The sequence below is a fragment of the Procambarus clarkii genome, chromosome 43, assembly GCF_040958095.1.
Source record: "Procambarus clarkii isolate CNS0578487 chromosome 43, FALCON_Pclarkii_2.0, whole genome shotgun sequence".
NCBI classification, from domain to species: Eukaryota; Metazoa; Arthropoda; class Malacostraca; order Decapoda; family Cambaridae; genus Procambarus; species Procambarus clarkii.
Genome location: NC_091192.1, coordinates 12009819 through 12025853, shown reverse-complemented (window position 1 = coordinate 12025853; position 16035 = coordinate 12009819).

Here is a 16035-nt window from a genome sequence, read left to right as displayed (position 1 = left end):
TTGTCACCACACTGAAAATTCGCTTGGCCTCACTGCACAAACAAAATATATAGGATGACTTACCTCAAAATCGTGAAACGTTGTTACTTGACACACAGGAAGGCTTGCTTGGCACATGGAATAGTTCTTAAGAAACACACAGAGACACTTGACACACTGGTACCTAGGAAGGCAAGGTTAGATTAGCATAGTTAAGTTAAAGTGGGACAATATTTCCCGGCACAGGCCCCCATAACTCTTTGTTACCTATCGTACGTTACGGCTCGTGATTCTACAGCAGCCAAACTTTAATAAGTCTAGGGATATGACACAACTGCTGTTCTCAATAGCGAATCACCAGTATAACCCCTTAATGGGTAATGAGCATAAAATAGAATCTTCATAGGACTGAAGAATAAAGACTAAGCATATATATATCATTTATATTAAATAAATCTCAAAGGCAAACAGATGATTATATGGTCACAATATATCACATTAAAAATATCACTGTAACTTCCAGACATTAAATCAATACTAAGAATAATTATATGGCTAGAATAAAAGAATGACTTAACTCCAACAAGTGTTATCTCCCCGGTTTCTGCTCAGCTACTCAACAAAATCACGCGAGAATCAAAAGAGATTGCCTCGCCCCGCGAATAAATTGCCAAAGTTACAATATTTATTATTTCAACAATGGAGCACTACATTGTGACAAGAGTAATCTTAAACTAACTTAATGAATAATTAGTACATATTGATATAGACAACAAAAGTACGTGTTTCTTTACATAGTAATTAAAATATGCATACAGAATAGCATAATGGCATGCACACCCCAGCAACGGACGATCCCACGACAATTTGCCAGATACAGTTCACTCAATTATTATTTCACTCTGTTACCCACTGATGATCACATATAAATCATTAGTTCCCGTGGGAAAACTGATCACACAAAGAAATAAACAATCATTCCCACGATACGCTGGGCCTAACGCCAACACTGTAACATGAATGTGCATTTGCATAGAACATAAGTATACAATATACATGCTTGTAATTTACATACAATTATAAATGTACATATTAATATATTCACTTACGTATCTTATAAGGGTACGTAACAGAGCTCTGGCTCTTTGGTTCCGCCTCTCAACTGGCAATCTACTGGTGTACAGATTCCTGAGCTTCTCCAGCTCTATCGTGTCTACATTTGAAACTGTGTATGGAGTCAGCCTCCACCACATTACTTCCTAGTGCATTCCATTTACTAACCATATTCACTCTAAAAGTTCTTTCTAATGGCTCTGTGGTTCATCTGGGTACTCAGCTTCCACCTGTGTCCCCTTGTGCGTGTACCACCCGTGTTAAATAGTCCATCCTTGTCTACCCCGTCAATTCTGAGAATTTTGTATGTGGTGATCATGTCTCCCCTAGCTCTTCTGTTTTCCATCGACGTGAGGTACAATTCACGTAGTCTGTCCTCATAACTCATGCCTCTTAGTTCTGGGACTAGCCTAGTGGCAGACCTCTGAACGTTTTCCAGCTTCGTCTCGCGTTTGACAAGGTACGGGCTCCATGCTGGGACCGCATACTCCAGGATTGGTCTTACCTATGTGGTATACAAGGTTCTGAATGATTCCTTACACAGATTTCTGAAGGTAGTTCTGATGTTAGCCAGCCTTGCAGACGCCGCCGATGTTATTCTTTTGTTGTAGGCTTCAGGAGTGTACTCATCTAATTGTACTCACCTAATTGTGCTTGCGGGGGTTGAGCTTTGGCTCTTTGGTCCTGCCTCTCAACCGTCAATCAACTGGTGTACAGATTCCTGAGCCTATTGGGCTCTATCATATCTACATTTGAAACTGTGTAAGGAGTCAGCCTCCACCACATCACTTCCTAATGCATTCCATTTACTAACTACTCTAACACTGAAAAAGTTCTTTCTAATGTCTCTGTGGCTCATTTGGGTACTCAGTTTCCACCAGTGTCCCCTTGTTCGGGTCCCTCCAGTGTTGAATAGTTAATCCTTGTTTACCCGGTCGATTCCCCTGAGGATTTTGTAGGTTGTGATCATGGCCCCCCTTACTCTTCTGTCTTCCAGTGTCGTAAGGTGCATTTCCCGCAGCCTTTCCTCATAACTCATGCCTCTTAGTTCTGGGACTAGTCTAGTAGCATACCTTTGGACTTTTTCCAGCTTCATCTTGTGCTTCACAAGGTACGGGCTCCATGCTGGGGCCGCATACTCCAGGATTGGTCTTACACATGTGGTGTACAAGATTCTGAATGATTCCTTACACAGGTTCCTGAACGCCGTTCTGATGTTAGCCAGCCTCGCATATGCCGCAGACGTTATTCTCTTTATGTGGGCTTCAGGAGACAGGTTTGATGTGATATCAACTCCTAGATCTTTCTCTCTGTCTGTTTCATTAAGTACTTCATCTCCTATTCTTTATCCTGTGTCTGGCCTCCTGTTTCCACTGCCTAGTTTCATTACTTTGCATTTACTCGGGTTGAACTTCAACAGCCATTTGTTGGACCATTCACTCAGTCTATCTAGGTCATCTTGTAGCCTCCTACTATCATCCTCTGTTTTACTCCTCCTCATAATTTTTGCATCGTCGGCAAACGTTGAGAGGAACGAATCTATACCCTCTGGGAGATCATTTACATATACCAGAAACAGTATAGGTCCAAGGACTGAACCCTGCGGGACTCCACTTGTAACGTCTCGCCAATTTGAGACCTCACCTGCCACACAGACTCGTTGTCTCCTGTTGCTTAGGTATTCGTCTATCCACCGGAGTACCTTCCCTTTCACTCCAGCCTGCATCTCCAACTTTCGCACTAGCCTCTTGTGTGGCACTGTGTGTGTGTGTGAGTGTGTGTGTGTGTGTGTGTGTGTGTGTGTGTGTGTGTGTGTGTGTGAATAAGTGTGTGTGTGTGAATGAGTGTGTGTGTGTATGAGAGAATTAATGTATTAAGACAGTTAAGGTCAGTAAACGGTCTTTCAAGTGTTGTAATAAAAATCACTTGCAATTAACGTGCTCTTTTCAGGTTAGGTTATGATAGTTATTTCATGATGTTGATGTAGGTAAGCAAGAACAATAACTGGACCTGACGACCTTGTTTCCAGCCTTGGCTACAGTGGCAAAGCGGTCACTGTTAGCGACCTATCAGTCTGGCTGTCAGAGGCGCGATCGAATCTCTGCCAATAGAGCAGGGTGGACCCAATTTCCGGGTTCAACTAATGATCGCTATATGCTAAATACCCAATTGCCTGTATAAAAAGGTACTTTAAAGTCCTCTACCAGTCTTCTGTATATTTATATAATCAGTTTTCTATCCCCCCCCCACCTTTCCCATCCCCTCCCTTCAACTTTCTCTCCCAAGATCCCTCTCTCTCTCTACCCCTCTTGGCTCTTCTCCTCCCTTTCTTCCCTCCGTATTCTCCCCAATTCCCTTCCCCTCCACCTTTCTCATCTACTTTCCCCTTCTCTTCTTTTCACACCTCTCTTCCCCCCATTCCTCCCTGTTTTCCAATCTCCCCTTTCTCTCAACTCTCCTTCCCTCTTCTCTCCTTTTCTCTACCTTTTTCACTCACTTTTACTCTCTCTTTCTCTTTAGAAAATATAATTCAAATTCGTCGTGTCTAGTGAAGAAATTTAGGGACTGCCAACCACATTTCACCAGTTACGTGGCGGGGTAACAATTGGTCCCTACCCGCTGTAAATAACACCCACCCAGACCAGCCTATGGCCGTCCTCTACCCCAGAGAATTCCCTCTGCAAAGTTGGGTGAGGGGGTAGCCGCAAGCAACTGGTCTCCAACCTTGGATAGAAAAACAGACATTAATTCGTATATATATATATATATATATATATATATATATATATATATATATATATATATATATATATATATATATATATATATATATGTTTCATTGAATATGACCGCATATTCTGTATTTATTATTTTCTGGTTTAGGGCTTCTATCCCTCTAACTATTTTCTTAGCATCAGGGCTTAATTGAAATAGGAGTTCTCCAAAACTCATTTTCGTACTTTTAAGGTGAAGAAAAGAAGTGATTTACTATAGAGTGTATTACACTTATTTGTATAATTTGCACGACGTTTCGAACCTCCATGGTTCATTCTCAAGTGAACAGATCTTACAATACTAGTTGATTTTATACCCGCATTAGGTCAGGTGATAATACAATGAAGGTGAAAACATGGGGGGATATATAAGGGATAAACATAGGGGCTGCAGAAGGCTTATTGGCCCATACGAGGCATCTCCTATCTAAACACAAAGATTAATCCAGTGTAATTGGCCTGTTATGTTGGACATTGTCTTCTGTGTTGGCATCGATATGTTCTTGTCTTGTCCTTGGACAAGATATATATATACAAGACAAGTATATATATACAAGACAAGATATATATTTTCGTACTTTTAAGGTGAAGAAAAGAAGTGATTTACTATAGAGTGTATTACACTTATTTGTATAATTTGCACGACGTTTCCTTGGACAAGTATATATATATATATATATATATATATATATATATATATATATATATATATATATATATATATATATATTGTGACGGGAAAGTGTAGGAGTGTAGATGTTCGGCAGTCCTCCTAATGGCTGGTGTCAATGCCTGTCACATTTACAAAAAAAAAAGACTGCTTGGCTGTTGTCTGTGGTAGAGTAAGGGAAGACACGCAAAACACATAGTATGAAAAATGAAACTTTAATTAACTGGAAAGCAAATTTAAAACAAAGACAATCCCTTGGCTATGTACAGTGCAAACAAACAAGTCATAAAAATTGAGAACGGATAAATTACTCTACATTAAATTACTCTTTTTCTTCTCTTTCCCTTTCTCAAGTCTTCATCTGTCTCCCCTCCCTGCAGACCTTCTTCCTCTCCACCTTTCTCTCCTAATCTCTCCCTTTCTCTGTGTCTGCTTCTGTCCCAGTGTGATGTTGTATGTCTCTTTCTTTACCCTGGTCGACCCGGTCTGTCCGCAGGCGTATCTCTTATGTTTCTGTCTTCCTCATTCTGTCTTTTTGCTGACTAGCTCTCTGTCGCTCTTTTATACAAATAATATAATAGTCTACAATTGGTGTGTGGGAGGAGTCTAGCAGGGGGAAATATTGAACAAATATAATAGTCATTTGCATTGAGAACTGGACGAGACTTGAGAAAGCCTTTGAGACTGTGATGATCGTCTGGCTTGCGCTGCTACAGCCCATCCTACTGTTTACATTTTTGTACCGATGTGGACATATATAGACGTAATGGACATTTAAATAATTGAATTTGGTACTATTCACTTATTAAGAGTCTAGAAAAAAATAAAGCAAAAGGGCAAAGTTGAATATTCATAAGCCTAGTTTAGCACATATCAGGCTCTCGGACGTAGGTTCGAACCCACGTCACGGCCCCTGTGGATTTGTTCATAGCACATATATGTACTATATTAGGCCTCAGATAGGATGTATTAAGTCTAGGATGGTTAGTTACGTTATGATATATTAGCAACATAAATGCAAAACCTTTTCTGGTTTGTCCAAATTCAGTAGTACCAAATTCTTGGTTGCAATTGTCCATAACGACAACATATGTACAGTGGTCCACACGGTTACTGTAACTACTATCTAAGCTGGAAGTCGGCCTGGCTACTACGGCCAAAGTATGAATAGAAGACATTTGTGTAATTTACCCGAGATCAGTGGATAATGGAGAAAAATAAGTTTTGTAACTTCTTTTCTGTAAGAAAAATTATTTTGAATTTTTTTCCAAACATTTCACTAGGTGTATCATGCGAGTAGTGCCAAAAGTAGTTGTGGGGGTCAGAATGTGACCCCCTGGCACGCTGTTCCCTTTTGAATTCAAGTGACTTGCACCAGCCTATGTTCATCCAGTACCCCAGACCATTCCCCTTGCAAAGTTGTGTGAGGCCCCAAGCGTCTGGCCTCCAACCTTGGACGGTAAAACAAAAACATTCTCTCATAGACATGGATGATAATTATACAAAACATTAAAAATGAAGGTTTTCAAAGATATTCATTTTCATAACTGGTAATTTTATTGTAAATGAAACAAGCTTTTTAAGCTACGGGCAGCAGCGCCTAACGTAGACACAGTTTGTAGTATTATGATAATACTTCAGCCCATCATGAGTGTAATTATTGTAATGGTTAAAGTATAAAGACGATTAGAGTCATGTTGAAGTGGGACGGCTACTGTTAGAAATGTATGCGAACGGCGCAGCCGAGGGAGTGAGCTGGTACACATGACATGAAGCTGATGAGGAATATAAAAGCAGAGGAGGAACAAGGTCCTCCAGCAGGACCAACAGGAGGACCTTGATAAACTCCACAAGTGGCCAAGTAATTGGCTGCTGGAATTTAATCGAAACAAGTGTAAGGTAAAGCAGATGAGACAAGGAGAAGGAAGACCAAGCTGTACCTAAGCCACGAGGGGAAGACAACCACTGGTATTGGAGAGAGAATAAATTGAGTAACGGATATAATTCCCCACACTAACACTTGGGGCACAAGCAAACATGGTAACATTGGCGGCGTATGAGATGCTGGCAGTCATTTGGACATCGTTTAGGCTTTATTTTTTCCAATGTAATGTTTACATACTTTGTTAGACCAACACTGAAATATATTACACCGACCTGGAACCCACTCCTAGTGAAGCATTTAAAACCAAAATTGAGACATTACCGAGATTTACAAGAAAATTGGTGCCAGAGCTAAGAGGGTTAAGGTATAGGCTAATAAAACTGGATCTCTTAACCCTAGGGGATAGAAGGATCAGATGGGATATGATGACAACATACTAAATACTCAAGGTGAATAGAGAAGCTAGAAAAAAAAGAGAGCCTCTTAAAGTTGAAAGTACGTAGGACAAGAAGACACAGGTGACAGTTGGAAAATCAAATGACCCGAAGGAATGTGTGGGAATACTGGTACACTGTACCGGATGGTCAACAAGTGGAATGCACTGAAAGAAGAAGTTGTGGAAGCCGCCTCCATCCACAACTTTAGCGCCAGATTCTACAAAAAATTGAACTTCAGAGACTGAATATTTTAAATTTTAACGATGGAGGTTTAACAAGGTGAGTTGCCAGGCATGAAGAGCGAGACCTCACTCCCCGGTAGTCACTGTTAGGTGACAGTGTAGACACACACACACACACACACACACACACACACACACACACACACACACACACACACACACACACACACACACACACACACACACACACACACACACACACACACACAAGCACACAATAGGCTCTGGAATCTGTACACCAGTTGATTGACAGTTGAGAGGCAGGATCAAAGAGCCAGAGCTCAACCCCCGCAAACACAACTAGGTGAGTACACACACAGAAGCAGGCTGTTTTAGGAAGTGTCCAGTAGTCTTGGGGTGAAGGCTGGCAGAGTAACACAACGCGCGGAAAGCAACCACTTGATGGAACACCCACACAATTGGGAGGAGAAATGAAAGCGCGAGAATAATTTTATCTTGGCCATCAGCAGCGTGAGAATTCAACAGGGCAGCGCGCGCCCGTGTGTGTGTACTCACCTAGTTGTGTTTGCGGGGGTTGAGCTCTGGCTCTTTGGTCCCGCCTCTCAACCGTCAATCAACAGGTGTACAGATTCCTGAGCCTATCGGGCTCTATCACATCTACACTTGAAACTGTATGGAGTCATCCTCCACCACATCACTTCCTAATGCATTCCATTTGTCAACCACTCTGACACTAAAAAAGTTCTTTCTAATATCTCTGTGGCTCATTTGGGCACTCAGTTTCCACCTTTGTCCCCTTGTGCGTGTTCCCCTTGTGTTAAATAGACTGTCTTTATCTACCCTATCAATTCCCTTCAGAGTCTTGAATGTGGTGATCATGTCCCTCCTAACTCTTCTGTCTTCCAGCGAAGTGAGGTTTAATTTAATTTAATGTGTGTGAGTGAGTGAGTGAGTGAGTGAGAGTGTGTGTGTGTGTGTGTTGATGAACATGACCGCATAAGCAGCTGGCCCTTTATCTGCTAAGGCTGGCATTAATTACCAGCCCTACAGGTTGGGAGTGGACGGTGCGCCATGATCATCGGTGCATCAGCACAAGGACACCGGTGTTATCCCGGAAGTTCATCTCACTATTATGTCTACACCTGCCCGGCTCTACGGCCCGGGCCTCGCTCCTCCTCCAGTCGCACATTTGTGGGCTTCTTTGTCGTTTCAACTTGTTTTATGTGGCTGAGAGTCTGGGGTTTATTGTTCTCGTGCTAGAGCAGTTTAAGGAACTTTTTTGTCATGTAAGTTCGATTTTTTACTTTGTCATTCTTATGGTGGTTGAATTACAGCTCTTGGGTTCCTCTGCTCATCTAGACTCCGGAGTTCACTAACTCCATCAACTGTGACACTTAGGAAATTAATTGTAATATATCGCCATGGCTCGGTAGTCATTCTTGTTCCGTGTCCAGTTGTCTGTCACTTTACTTAAGCATTTTGTATGTAGTAATCATGTCTCCGGCGTTTTCTCTTACCTCAGTTTTTTTTCTCAGTTTTGACCTCTCGGCCCCCTAGGTCGTGTTTGGGGGCCATATGGTGGAATTTATCATGCTTCCTTGAAGTCATTTCAGCAGCCTCGACACGCTGAAATATTTGAAGCAAAACGCAAAATAAATGAACATGAATAAATCGGCTTCCCTCTAGCATCACAGACTGAGCCCAAGTGACAAGCATTTCATTATCATAGTAATAATCATCATAGTAATAATCATCATAGTAATAATCATCATAGTAATAATTATCATAGTAATAATCATCATAGTAATAATCATCATAGTAATAATTATCATAGTAATTATCATCATAGTAATAATCATCATAGTAATAATTATCATAGTAATAATTATCATAGTAATAATTATCATAGTAATAATTATCATAGTAATAATTATCATAGTAATAATCATCATAGTAATAATCATCATAGTAATAATCATCATAGTAATAATCATCATAGTAATAATTATCATAGTAATAATTATCATAGTAATAATCATCATAGTAATAATCATCATAGTAATAATTATCATAGTAATAACTATCATAGTAATAATTATCATAGTAATAATCATCATAGTAATAATCATCATAGTAATAATCATCATAGTAATAATTATCATAGTAATAATCATCATAGTAATAATCATCATAGTAATAATCATCATAGTAATAATTATCATAGTAATAATCATCATAGTAATAATCATCATAGTAATAATCATCATAGTAATAATTATCATAGTAATAATCAGTGACACATCTGTGTTCCCCGTGTTCATGTGATGGGTCACCATCTGCCCTCAGAAATAAGATAAGTAATGAAGTGAATGATTTTAAGTAAGTCATAAGTCACATGTGGCACATATAACCTGGTGTTCAGTGGCCCTCGTGTACCACCACACACCAGCACCCACCGCTTTATAAGACCAGGTGTACAGTGGCCCTTGTGTACCACCACACACCGCTTTATAAGACCAGGTGTACAGTGGCCCTCGTGTACCACCACACACCGCTTTATAAGACCAGGTGTACAGTGGCCCTCGTGTACCACCACCCACCGCTTTATAAGACCAGGTGTACAGTGGCCCTCGTGTACCACCACACACCAGGCACCCACCGCTTTATAGGACCAGGTGTACAGTGGCCCTCGTGTACCACCACACACCGCTTTATAAGACCAGGTGTACAGTGGCCCTCGTGTACCACCACACACCGCTTTATAAGACCAGGTGTACAGTGGCCCTCGTGTACCACCACACACCAGGCACCCACCGCTTTATAGGACCAGGTGTACAGTGGCCCTCGTGTACCACCACACACCAGCACCCACCGCTTTATAAGACCAGGTGTACAGTGGCCCTCGTGTACCACCACACACCACCATCACCATAAACAACATGAAGGTGGAATATCCATACAGCTTCTTTATGAACAATATCCACACCCAAGACAATATAACTAATATTAACACGAACACAGAAGTCTTTGAACGAGATATTGACAACATGTTCATGCACTCAGCCCTGGGTCCTGACTCATTGAATTTCATAATTATAAAGAAATGTAAAGTAAATGTAAAAAGTGATGTAAAGCTCGAACACACGGTGTAAGACGGAGAAAAAGCTTGATTGTAGGGAAAATACATAACACTCTTAAACCAGCAGCTACCACACCATTACATAAGGGAGGTAGTAAAACACTGGCTAAACCATAAACCGGTCATACCAACAGCACAAATAATTAGTTTTGAAAGAGTGATTATGAATCAGATCTCCAATTGTTATGGAGAACAATGAACTTCACAACCCAGGACAACATGGATTAAGAGCGGGATGATCCTGTATTCCACAGTTACTCAACCACAATGACAAAATAATGGAAGCATTAGAAGCAACGCAACAGGCAGATACACGGCGTTTACAAAGGCATTTGATAAATGTAACTATGGAGTGATAGCCCATACAATGAGATCAATAGGAATAACAGGTAAAGTAGGGTGATCGATTTTCATTTTCCTGTCAAACAGAATACAAACAGCAACATTCAAATAAAATCAGGACGAAGCACTGATAATTTTTGTACCTCAGGACACAGTTCTAGCATCACTATTTTTTTTCATTCTCATATTAGATGTTGACAAAAATACAAGTCACAGTTTTGTGTCATCCTTTAAAGAAGATATAAAAATCGGCATGAAAGTTACGTCTGTAGAAGAAAAGCTTCAAGCCGTATCAATTAAATCTTTAATTGGGCAACGGTAAATAACCTGGTTAATGGTGATAAATTCAAAGAACTTAGGTATGATCAAAAGGAAGAACTTTAATGAAATACAGGGTGCAAGACACAGATGGGGCCTGACGGCTGAGTGGACAGCGCTCGGTGTTCCTAGTCTTAATAAGGGTTCGGGTTCGATCCCCGGCGGAGGCGGAAACAAATGGGCAGAGTTTCTTTCACTCATACCACTGTTCACCTAGCAGTAAATAGATACCTGGGAAATAGCTGCAACGAGCTGCTTCCTAAGAATGTGTGTGTGAGAAAGAAATATATACAGGAAAAATAAGTCAGGAGTCAGTAAATTATACATCCGACGGTTAGAATGGCGGGGCCCAAGAGCTACGAGCTCTATCCTGCAGACATAAATAGTAAATACACACTCTGCTAACATTTTGTAGCGTGACTACAATGTTAATTATTAGCGCGAGAGGTGTGTATGGTCAGTGTGAGTGTGTATGACTGGCCAGTGTGAGAGTGGTGTGTATGACAGGTCAGTGTGAGAGTGGTGTGTATGACAGGTCAGTGTGAGAGTGGTGTGTATGACAGGTCAGTGTGAGAGTGGTGTGTATGACTGGTCAGTGTGAGAGTGGTGTGTATGACTGGTCAGTGTGAGAGTGGTGTGTATGACTGGACAGTGTGAGAGTGGAGTGTATGACTGGTCAGTGTGAGAGTGGTGTGTATGACTGGTCAGTGTGAGAGTGGTGTGTATGACTGGACAGTGTGGGAGTGGTGTGTATGACTGGTCAGTGTGAGAGTGGTGTGTATGACTGGTCAGTGTGTATGACTGGTCAGTGTATATGACTGGTCAGTGTATATGACTAATCAGTGTGAGAGTGGTGTGTATGACTGGTCAGTGTGAGAGTGGTGTGTATGGTCAGTGTATGACTGGTCAGTGTGAGAGTGGTGTGTATGACTGGTCAGTGTGAGAGTGGTGTGTATGACTGGTCAGTGTGAGAGTGGTGTGTATGACTGGCCAGGAGAGTGATGTGTATGACTGGTCAGTGTGAGAGTGGTGTGTATGACTGGTCAGTGTGAGAGTGGTGTGTATGACTGGTAAGTGTGAGAGTGGTGTGTATGCCTGGTCTGTGTGAGAGTGTGTATGACTGGTCAGTGCGAGAGTGGTGTGTATGACTGGTCTGTGTGAGAGTGGTGTGTATGACTGGACAGTGTGAGAGTGGTGTGTATGACTGGTCAGTGTGAGAGTGGTGTGTATGACTGGTCAGTGTGAGAGTGGTGTGTATGACTGGACAGTGTGAGAGTGGTGTGTATGACTGGTCAGTGTGAGAGTGGTGTGTATGACTGGACAGTGTGGGAGTGGTGTGTATGACTGGTCAGTGTGAGAGTGGTGTGTATGACTGGTCAGGAGAGTGATGTGTATGACTGGTCAGTGTGAGAGTGGTGTGTATGACTGGTCAGTGTGTATGACTGGTCAGTGTATATGACTGATCAGTGTGAGAGTGGTGTGTATGACTGGTCAGTGTGTATGACTGGTCAGTGTATATGACTGATCAGTGTGAGAGTGGTGTGTATGACTGGTCAGTGTGAGAGTGGTGTGTATGACTGGTCAGTGTGAGAGTGGTGTGTATGACTGGTCAGTGTGAGAGTGGTGTGTATGACTGGTCAGTGTGAGAGTGGTGTGTATGACTGGTCAGTGTCAGAGTGGTGTGAATGACTGGTCAGTGTGAGAGTGGTGTATGACTGGTCAGTGTGAGAGTGGTGTGTATGACTGGTCAGTGTGAGAGTGGTGTGTATGACTGGTCAGTGTGAGAGTGGTGTGTATGACCGGTCAGTGTGAGAGTGGTGTGTATGACTGGTCAGTGTGAGAGTGGTGTGTATGACTGGTCAGTGTGAGAGTGGTGTGTATGACTGTACAGTGTGAGAGTGGTGTGTATGACTGGTCAGTGTGAGAGTGTGTATGACTGGTCAGTGTGAGAGTGGTGTGTATGACTGGTCAGTGTGAGAGTGGTGTGTATGACTGGTCAGTGTGAGAGTGGTGTCCTTCACTCTACAGTGAATGACACTAAATAATGGATCACATGTGTTAGATAGTGACGATCTGGAGTCAAGAGGGAAAGTCACGTTACATGACACACTGTTGAGTTGTGCGTTAATGCCTTAATCTGTATAGTTTGTGTGATAACGCGTTAAACAGTGGAGGGAGGCAGGGGTGGAGGGAGGCAGGCATGGAGGGAGGCAGGCATGGAGGGAGGCAGGCATGGAGGGAGGCAGGCATGGAGGGAGGCAGGCATGGAGGGAGGCAGGCATGGAGGGAGGCAGGCATGGAGGGAGGCAGGCGTGGAGGGAGGCAGGCATGGAGGGAGGCAGGCGTGGAGGGAGGCAGGCATGGAGGGAGGCAGGCATGGAGGGAGGCAGGCATGGAGGGAGGCAGGCATGGAGGGAGGCAGGCGTGGAGGGAGGCAGGCATGGAGGGAGGCAGGCATGGAGGGAGGCAGGCATGGAGGGAGGCAGGCATGGAGGGAGGCAGGCGTGGAGGGAGGCAGGCGTGGAGGGAGGCAGGCGTGGAGGGAGGCAGGCGTGGAGGGAGGCAGGCGTGGAGGGAGGCAGGCATGGAGGGAGGCAGGCATGGAGGGAGGCAGGCATGGAGGGAGGCAGGCGTGGAGGGAGGCAGGCAAGGAGGAAGGCAGGCGTGGAGGGAGGCAGGCGTGGAGGGAGGCAGGCGTGGAGGGAGGCAGGCATGGAGGGAGGCAGGCGTGGAGGGAGGCAGGCATGGAGGGAGGCAGGCATGGAGGGAGGCAGGCATGGAGGGAGGCAGGCGTGGAGGGAGGCAGGCGTGGAGGGAGGCAGGCATGGAGGGAGGCAGGCGTGGAGGGAGGCAGGCGTGGAGGGAGGCAGGCATGGAGGGAGGCAGGCATGGAGGGAGGCAGGCAAGGAGGGAGGCAGGCGTGGAGGGAGGCAGGCGTGGAGGGAGGCAGGCGTGGAGGGAGGCAGGCGTGGAGGGAGGCAGGCAAGGAGGGAGGCAGGCAAGGATTGAGGCAGGCATGGAGGGAGGCAGGCAAGGAGGGAGGCAGGCAAGGAGGGAGGCAGGCATAGAGGGAGGCAGGCATGGAGGGAGGCAGGCAAGGAGGGAGGCAGGCAAGGAGGGAGGCAGGCATGGAGCGAGGCAGGCAAGGAGGGAGGCAGGCAAGGAGGGAGGCGGGCAAGGAGGGAGGCGGGCAAGGAGGGAGGCGGGCAAGGAGGGAGGCAGGCAAGGAGGGAGGCAGGCAAGGAGGGAGGCAGGCATGGAGGGAGGCAGGCAAGGAGGGAGGCAGGCAAGGAGGGAGGCAGGCAAGGAGGGAGGCAGGCATGGAGGGAGGCAGGCATGGAGGGAGGCAGGCAAGGATTGAGGCAGGCAAGGATTGAGGCAGGCATGGAGGGAGGCAGGCATGGAGGGAGGCAGGCAAGGATTGAGGCAGGCATGGAGGGAGGCAGGCAAGGAGGGAGGCAGGCAATGAGGGAGGCAGGCAAGGATTGAGGCAGGCATGGAGGGAGGCAGGCAAGGAGGGAGGCAGGCAAGGAGCGAGGCAGGCATGGAGGGAGGCAGGCATGGAGGAAGGCAGGCAAGGATTGAGGCAGGCATGGAGGGAGGCAGGCAAGGATTGAGGCAGGCATGGAGGGAGGCAGGCATGGAGGGAGGCAGGCAAGGAGGGAGGCAGGCAAGGATTGAGGCAGGCATGGAGGGAGGCAGGCAAGGAGGGAGGCAGGCAAGGAGGGAAGCAGGTATGGATGGAGGCAGGCATGGAGGGAGGCAGGCAAGGAGGGAGGCAGGCAAGGAGGGAGGCAGGCATGGAGGGAGGCAGGCATGGAGGAAGGCAGGCAAGGATTGAGGCAGGCATGGAGGGAGGCAGGCATGAAGGGAGGACAGCAAGGATTGAGGCAGGCATGGAGGGAGGCAGGCAAGGCGGGAGGCAGGCATGGAGGGAGGCAGGCATGGAGGGAGGCAGGCAAGGCGGGAGGCAGGCATGGAGGGAGGCAGGCATGGAGGGAGGCAGGCATGGAGGGAGGCAGGCAAGGCGGGAGGCAGGCAAGGCGGGAGGCAGGCATGGAGGGAGGCAGGCATGGAGGGAGGCAGGCAAGGAGGGAGGCAGGCAAGGAGGGAGGCAGGCAAGGATTGAGGCAGGCATGGAGGGAGGCAGGCAAGGCGGGAGGCAGGCATGGAGGGAGGCAGGCATGGAGGGAGGCAGGCAAGGATTGAGGCAGGCATGGAGGGAGGCAGGCATGGAGGGAGGCAGGCAAGGAGGGAGGCAGGCAAGGATTGAGGCAAGCATGGAGGGAGGCAGGCAAGGAGGGAGGCAGGCATGGAGGGAGGCAGGCAAGGAGGGAGGCAGGCAAGGAGGGAGGCAGGCAAGGATTGAGGCAAGCATGGAGGGAGGCAGGCAAGGAGGGAGGCAGGCATGGAGGGAGGCAGGCAAGGAGGGAGGCAGGCAAGGATTGAGGCAAGCATGGAGGGAGGCAGGCAAGGAGGGAGGCAGGCAAGGCGGGAGGCAGGCATGGAGGGAGGCAGGCAAGGAGGGAGGCAGGCAAGGATTGAGGCAAGCATGGAGGGAGGCAGGCAAGGAGGGAGGCAGGCATGGAGGGAGGCAGGCAAGGAGGGAGGCAGGCAAGGAGGGAGGCAGGCAAGGAGGGAGGCAGGCATGGAGGGAAGCAGGCATGGAGGCAGGCAGTGTGCTAAACTTTCACCAGTTCAACGCAATGGTGATTGAATTTTGGTGTTACAAGTGTCTCCTCACTGTCACTGCTATATCTAAAGGTTGTATTGGCTCACTAGATCTATCCAGTAAATGTGAGTTGTATGGATGTGTTGGAAAGTGGAGGAGGAGTCGTGACTGTAGGTAGAGTGACCATGAGGCTACATCAAGGTGGCGCTGGAGTGACGTTGGTGAGGGTGGAGTCACCAGCAGAGTCACCAAGACAGTTACCAGGAGAGTCACCAGGAGAGTCGCCGGCAGAGACGCCAGGAGAGTCACCAGCAGAGACGCCAGGAGAGTCACCAGCAGAGACGCCAGGAGAGTCATCAGCAGAGTCGCCAGGAATAATGTTCCTTTTCCGGGTATGGAGGAAGACCTTGAAGGTAACGGTGGGGCTCTTAGCATACCTCTGTCTCGAAGGTTGTCCTCGTGCTCCAGCCAGGGCGTGTCCAGGAGTGAGGTCAGCCTTGAAC